The sequence below is a fragment of the Anser brachyrhynchus genome, assembly GCF_964034855.1.
Source record: "Anser brachyrhynchus genome assembly, chromosome: 7".
NCBI classification, from domain to species: Eukaryota; Metazoa; Chordata; class Aves; order Anseriformes; family Anatidae; genus Anser; species Anser brachyrhynchus.
The window spans coordinates 30,969,363-30,977,038 of record NC_137701.1 but is presented as its reverse complement, the minus strand read 5'-3'; the positions used below and the strand labels follow the sequence as shown (position 1 = coordinate 30,977,038).

The 7,676-nt window shown below is 43.9% G+C and overlaps 1 long non-coding RNA gene across 2 annotated transcripts in view; it reads right to left on the bottom strand.

Moving 5' to 3' along the window:
* Window positions 1-339: 339 nt before the first annotated feature.
* LOC308198447 overlaps window positions 340-7,676 on the bottom strand; it is a 30,901-nt gene continuing 23,564 nt past the window's right edge. Inside the window, exons 2-4 of one of the 2 annotated variants that reach the window (XR_013953926.1) lie at window positions 6,403-6,543; window positions 1,854-1,912; window positions 340-1,471 (exon numbers count right to left, since the gene is read on the bottom strand). This is a non-coding gene — a long non-coding RNA (uncharacterized lncRNA). Of the gene's footprint in view, window positions 1,472-1,853; window positions 1,913-6,402; window positions 7,172-7,676 lie in introns of those variants that run through there. The other variant, XR_013953927.1, reaches the window with a different exon arrangement.

Sequence of the window (7,676 nt, the reverse complement as noted above, 5' to 3'; positions counted from 1 at the left end):
TTGTTGGCAGCCCACCTCGCTGTCTGTGACGTTTCTGTGGTCAGAAGCAACAACCAACAGCAGCCGCAGGCAAGCGGGTCCCAGCAACCCGGGAGTGGGATTTCATTAAGGAGTGCCATGGCTCAGTGCATGGGTGTCTCACCTCCTTTCTATTTGAAGCAGAAGAGTCAAGAGAAACAGCCAGCTAGCTAATCACCACCACAGCCTATTGGGAAGATAGGAATAATTATTTAAACCAGTCTTGAATTACTCATTGGCGTGCATCTAATTAACAAATTCCGTTTATTCCTGTAACTATTGTGCAACAATTAGTGGGTGTTAAATTGAGCTCTTCTGCCGGCAATTTCAGTGGTGTAATTTTGCCAAGATGTATCTGTTTTGCCTGCAGTGCCTGGTGCCACAGAGAACAGTCTGGAGGTGGTCAGAGCATTTCAACTAAATTTACTTTTGTTGAAATGTGCCATTCATGTAAAGCCTGGGGCGTTTTTGTGGACAAGACAAAGCAATTTTAAGCAAGTTCCTCTGGCCAGATTTCTGAACTCTGATATCTCCTGGTCACCTCAGACGAGAGAGAAGCAAACATCTGAATAAAAGCATCAAGCTGAAAACAGATGTTCTAATACAATTCTGCCTCTCACATGCGTGATTTTTTAAATTTTTTATTTTTTTAATGCTGACGCTGCTCCAGGGCGGACAAAAAAAAAATTCAAAACCTTGAAAGATTTTGCAAAGCTGAATTGTCTTCCTCTGGCAATGCAAGCACACCCGCCCCGGGCACAGAAATGTTCCTCAGCCCCAGAGGAGTGCAGGCCTCTGCCTCTCACTACCGCACCCAGGGGCAAGGACATTGTGAGAATTTGAAGCCATGGCACTGGGGGTCTCCTCTACAAGCAAATCCTGAAGAATTCAACTGCCATGACGTGCTGTTCCCTTCCTGATATACGGAGTTGCCAGGAGCTATCATCTTTCTGCACGTTGGTGCAGTAGCCTGGACAGACATCTCTCTCCACTGTGATACCAGATATGTTCCTGAATCTGGAAGCAACAGCTTGGGTCTAAAACAACCTCACCTACCAAAAGGGAGTCTGACACGAAGCTTTTTGCTACATGCTGGGCTTTGGTTGTCCTATTTAAAATTCAGTATCCTAGCTTCTGTTGCATTCAGGGGATCCCAGAGGCCATACACAAATGTGACTATGTAAGCCTGAACCCAAAGCAAGAACTGAGAATTGAACACAACTGAGGTGTTTCCCTTTATTCATCAGTTTCTCTCTTGGCCAGGTTGAGTCTAATGTAGTTTACACAGGTTCATACAGATCTTATGTTGATTGTCACCAAGAGACCTCGGCTGTTCTGAGGGCCTTATTTTTCCAGTGTGGAATGGTCGTAGGAAGTTTGTCAGCCATTTAGGATACTTGCTGCTTCTCCCTTTGTCCATCCTCACTCTCTTCCACTCATTTTTATGCCTCTCCTATAAGAGCAGCTTGAGATATCCGAAGTGTTGCTTAAAAAAGAGGTGGGGGGAGCATGTTGGGGGGGAATGGGCCATTATAGAAAAGGCCAGGTGCTTGGCATGTCCCCAGCTTGTGAAGGTGGGAGCTGTCAAGTCTGAAAAATATCAGTGTGGGAGATATAAATAAAAGCTTTAAAGCCAGGGTTTTAGAAAGTCATCTTTAAATGCTGCATAATTTATAGTCTGCTGCAGAGAGAAAAGTGCGTGAGCTCTCAAAGCTGAGCTAACCCATTCTCTGCTCCCTCCATAGTTGAGCTGTTCATATGTATGTGGTGGGGTGTATGCTGGGCATCCAAAATTTCAGATTTTTAACTGCCAGTACTTCCTTCTACAGGCTTACCTTGGTCACTGTGGTTAGGTCCATTTCATCTCCTGGTGTCTCAGTTCTCCTTCTGTGAACTGGAAATAAATATCATTGGCCTCATTGCAAATGAATAAATTAATTAATTAAAAATAAAAATAAAAAATGGTGTCATGATTGGGGATGCTGAAGGTAGGTAGGACAGTGTGGACAGACATCAATAAAATCAGCAATAAACAAGCAAGCTCCACCTGTGTTTCTATACAAGTGATTTACTCTCACTGAATCAACTTCTGTTTAAAACAGGGATTATCCTAAAAGGTTGAGAAACTTCTTTCAATAGCAGCTACAAAATGCTTTTCTCTGGCAGAACAAAGCCATGGGATAGGCAGGGGGTAAAGGTCTGCCCCAACAAGGGCCAAAACTGCTGCCAAGCTGGCATTTACAACAATGATTTCATCCAGCCCTGAAAGTGCAGTCACCTCTAGGATGTAAGAGCAGCTGTGCTATCGCCATCCAACAATAATAAACAACGGGAAGCAGAATGGGCTTTCAAGGCAGCTGAGTCTCCCGAGAGGATCTAGCCCACCACATTATCACTGCTCCCCCCTTCTCCCCAGCTGGATAGAAGTCTGGAAATCATGAATCCTAAAATAAAATAAAATAAAGTATGTGGTGTCTGAGCTTTAGTATTAGTTCAAATAGCCGTAGTGCTGATGCTTTCCCCAAAAGATGGTCACAGGTATGCACAGCTGCCCGTTTCGCCACCTTGGGGGTTGCTTCTGTGGTGATGCAGTAGGACCATTGCCACCTCTCTGGTCTCTCTCACCTTGCTTCTCCCCAGACATCTGCATCCAAGCCTCGACTTGTTTGGAGCCTGCTGAGCTGGTGAGATTTGACAGGATCTCACCACCCAAAGTGCCGTGGCTTGAGGCTATAGATTTAAGCAGAAGCATTAAGCACCCTGCTCTTTAACTCATTTCTAATCCATTTATTTAAACTTCAGAGTGGTTTTAAAGCACAAGAATCAAAGGCGAGAGCAATTTAGAGTTTTCCAGCCCGGCTCTGAGATCTGACCTCTGCACGTATCCTGGCTGCCTTTAAAAGTGCACCGGCATAAAAGCACAGTTTGTGACAAAGCATCTGGAAGGATTAAAAACTTTCTGGGATGGAATATGCTTCTGTCAAGGACCTCTTTCCTATCTCAACTCTGTTGCCAAAAAAGATCTTTCCTCAGGGGGCTTCTAACCCGCTTGAGGGATTTAGAGAAGAATTGCTGAGAAGAGCATATAGCAATTTGATTAAGGGATAAATGTGGGAGGGAGGGGGGTAAGGGCTAGAAGGGAGAAACAGGATTAAAAAGAAAATAAAAGAAGTGGGAAGTAACTGAGCCGAATGAGTCCGTGTAAGGCAAGGTCTGTGGAAGCATTTTGGAGTCCAGCCTTTGGGGGCAGTTTTTCTTCCTGGTATGCCAGATGTCCTTCAGCAGTGCAAAAACCCTCAAACCAAGCAGTTCTCAGGGAAGGTGGCAATGGGAAGGATGGAGCTGCTGAGACAGAGTGGAGGAAAAGCAAGAGAGCAAAGGATTTTTGGAGAAGGGTTTCAAGCCCTAGTGTGGGCTGTTCACACTGCCTGCCTGATTATGCTGTCTCTTTGGACAATGCTTGGGAAATCGTTACCTGATCCCTCCCACATTTGTTTACAAAGACAATCTACGTCAATTAATCCCTGCTTCATTTCTTCTCATTCTCTCTGGACAGTTGCTGTGAAGTAAGTGGTAACCAATCTCCTAGCCCATGGAGTCAGTCTGGCTTCTTATTTCCTTATTCATTAAAGCAGACACCTTAGAAAGGCTGGAAAATATTACCAAAGCCCAGGAGACTCAATCTTCAGAATAAGGAACCAGTCTTTCAGCCTTGGAGGCGACGTGAGTCTGGGACACAAGACAGAGTTGGGTATGAAAACAGGCCCTTCATCTGAGGAACAAGCAGTCTCTGGACACGATGTTGTTTTCTTGGTTTGTTTGAGGTTTTTGTTCTTGGGGTTGTGGGATTTTCTTTTTTCTTCTTCACTTTCTGCTTCTTCACCCTTGCACTGTGAATTGGCCTGACATTAGAAACTGATGTGAAATGAAGAAGCTGCCTGCTAGGGCGGTTTCTTCACTCTTCATGATCCCTCCTGCATGCCAGCTCTCCCGCTGTGTTATTACAAGTGTATTTCTGTACACCACTATGCTAGGTGATGTACAGATTCAGACTGAAAGAGAAAAAAAAAAAGAAACACTGGACAAACAAACTGTTTGCTCATGTAGTACTACTGATGCCTGGTTTCCCACTGATTTGTTTCTGGTGATTAATGAAGACCTCTGTTTGAAACTTTTCTGTTCTCAGGACTCTAATTTAAACACATGAACTTGTGCTAACATTATTTTCTCCATATCTCTTGGTGCTTATTTTTCCTTAGATCTCAGAAAATCTCTGAGATCTCTATTACTTGGCCTACATGTTCGACTGTTGCTTGGAGAGGAACAGATTGGCACATACAAAGACAGACAATGCAATTGCTCAAGACTAGTTAGTTTCCTTAGGAAGTTCGGTGAAAAAGATCCTTCCCAAGAATTACAGATGAGTCCTACCAAAGAAATGTTATTACCTTGCAGCCAAAAATGCTGCAAGAGTTTGGGGCCCTTGTGGTCTGAGTTAAGAGATGACCAGGTGAAGCAGATGGACAGGCCGGGGAGCTCAGCTGAACGATCAGACAATTTCAAGCTTAGTCAGCTCAAGCAATGCCAACAGGCACTTGAACAACTTTTTGTCCTATGGCTACGCTGCTTGCCAGCTAATGAGGCTTGGAAGGCATCTACCCCACGTCTCTGCTAGGGTCAGAAAGTTTTAGGTCAGCTTGTTCAGGCATGAACTGGAACGGAGAGGACATTTCACTCTGTTGGATGGATGCCCCAGCTCAGCTTCCCTGTATTGAGTTGCATTTTGGAGAGCACATCCCTGCTGCAATCTGGTAGTGGCTGTGGAAGTTACACTTCAAGTAGCTTTATTCTGAAGAGGAATATCGGTGCAATGTAAGGAGATTAAGGTCGGAGCCCAGGCTGTAAAGTGGACCAGAAAATTTGGCAGATATACTGCAAAGTAGAATCCCAACAAGTTTGATTCAGTCACAGGTCTGCTCAACTTGAGCTGCAATCCTGTCTTTAGATGCAGAGCAGCTGTATCCTCAGAGAGGTAGGATTTCCATGCCATGACAACTGTGCTGCATAAAGTGCCACCTCTGAGTCTGATGGCTGAAACAAAGAAGAGAGAAGCACCAAACTGCTCTAGGCCATATAGCTATCAGATGGAACAAGGAAGCCAAAGACCACGAAAACATGCCTTATGGTGACAACTGCCCCAGTGAAGAGTCTCCCTAAAGAAACAAGAAAAAATGCACTGTTTTTTTAGTGTATTATTAACACAATGGAGATGAGACCTGGAGTGAAGACTATCTGGCACAACAGACTAGAGAGGTAATTCTAATTGGCCTCCACTGTTTCTTGTTTCTACACTCTCAGCTGGTTAACGTGTTTCTAAAGCACCTGTGATTGTCATATGTAGCCAGCTGTTGCAAACTTCAGTGATTTTAGTGTATCATAGGAAGATAGGAACAGACAACCCATGTCAGACTGGGTTCCTCTTTTCCATAACACCATTGCTGACAGCAGCTAATAGCAGATGTCAAGGGGAAAGATTATGAACAGGGTGAATAGGGAGTGTTTCATTCTTCCTACAGTCCGCAGCTTCAGGACTTCCAGAGCTGGAGGTGAGGGTTTTCTGCTTAAATAGCTGTCAGTGCTTTTTTTCTGGCTGCTCTTTGCCTTTGAGATCCTGATTCAGTGCAGTGAGGGACCACTGCAGTGATTAACTGGCCTATGAATATTACCTCATATCAAAAAATAACAAGGTTTCTGGTTGTATCTCATATTGAATAAATTTACCTCTATGTTGCCTACACGAATCCCTCTCTTTTAGATATCTAGCATGTCCACTACTAATGAATCTCCATGTCACCAACCAGAAAATAACAATATACCAAAAACTTCTGGGTACTGGTGACATAATTATATTTACTCTTCCCTTTGTTTTGGCTCCATTCCCACTCTTTCCCCCAGCTTATGCTATTAAGGGACACTGTTTTTGTTTTTGTTTTTTTTTTTCCTGACAATTTGGGTCGAAAGCCTTCAGTTGTACATAACATTACCTTTCCACCTTCTCTTTTGTCAGTCATGAGATTAAGTCCCTTGAGAATAACCTTCCAGGAGACACTTAACACATTTGCTTTTTGTGGGGAGAGTTAAAGAGAACTTTATATCGCTCTTGGCCTAAGTCCTAATTCTTAGAATGAGGCCTGAGTATTACATAACTTTTGGCAAACACTTTATTTCGGGTGATGGGTTTTGGTGGGGACTCTTGACTTGACATTGACAGTCAACAAAAACAGATCTGCTTCTGTCTATGATTTTTCCTCTTAGAATAGAAGGCCGGGGGGGGGGGGGGAGGGAAGGGAAGGGAAAGGAAAATGAAAAAAGGTCATTACTTACCTGTGCTGAAGAAAACACACAGCCAACCAAAGAAAACTGAAATGACACAGTGCGGGTGTAATTGTAAACGGCTGTAGAAAATATAATCTCTTGTGAAGAATTCCCAGGGCACTGCCTCCATTTCTCAGTTCCCAAGCCTACCTGCAACACAGATAAGTAAACCAAGAAAAGATCACTTACTAGTAAAGCTTTCCCCTCCCTCCCTCCCATAGCTAGCTCATTCCTGTTGAACATGTTCACTGACTTAGCCAATTTGTCTCTATTGTCTGTCTGTTGTTTGGCTAATTCACCTATGGAAAATGGGAGGTATCAGATGCTGTTCAACAGAAACTTGAAACTGAGCATAAGTGCAAGGTAGGTATTGTATCTGCTTGTCACTTACAAACACAAAACCCTCTCCCATCCTTTCTTTCTTGGTCACTCTTGGTTTGCTGAGGACTTGCAGTGTTAACTGTTCATGCTCAAGACTTAGTCTTTCAAATAGGTAACGTAACAAGGACTTTCTGGGGTAAGAGGGGAGAAAGTTACCCAGAGCCAGCAGGATCTAAGAGGATACAACTCATTATCAGATATTCTGATTTCAGGACACCTACTGCCACAGTCTTCACACTGGATTTTGTCAGAACCACCATGCATCTCTGCCTTGAACACAAATATATTGACTTGTCCCCTGTAAGTTTTTGGTTGCCCCTGCCTTATGTGGTCTGATGGTGTTTGATAGTTAATAATCCAGTCCAAGCCTGAACCACACATAGATGGGCTTCCCTGACCTCTCCTGTGGTCCTGCTATAGTGGTCTGATTAGTCCCAAGCCATATGCGGTTCCCACCATCAATTTCTGTGGGTCCCTGGAAGAATTCTCTTAATAGCAACCCAGTCCTTGGGGTTTCTCAAACCTTGACTGGATAAAGCTGGGCTGAAAAATGTCTTTTTTTTTTAATTGTGTTTTTGTTTTCTTTTCCCATGGAAAATATTGAGATTTTACCAAACAATGAAAATGTTTGGCCAAGAGCCCTCCATTTCAGTTCAGAAATGCTCCCCTGTGGGAGTTGTAGCTGGTATGCTTTGTGTCCCTGTCCTTCCCTGTGAGCTGACATTCCTGGCTTGCCCACATCTCTCATGATGCAGCATCATCCCCTCTCTTGCAGAGACAATGCCATGCACCATGGAAGTCATATCACCATGGTGCTTTGTGAGAAACATGGTTCACATGGCAAGCCCAGCTGTAAGAGCAGGATGGGGTCACAAAGCACTTCAGTGACAGCCTCTAGGAGA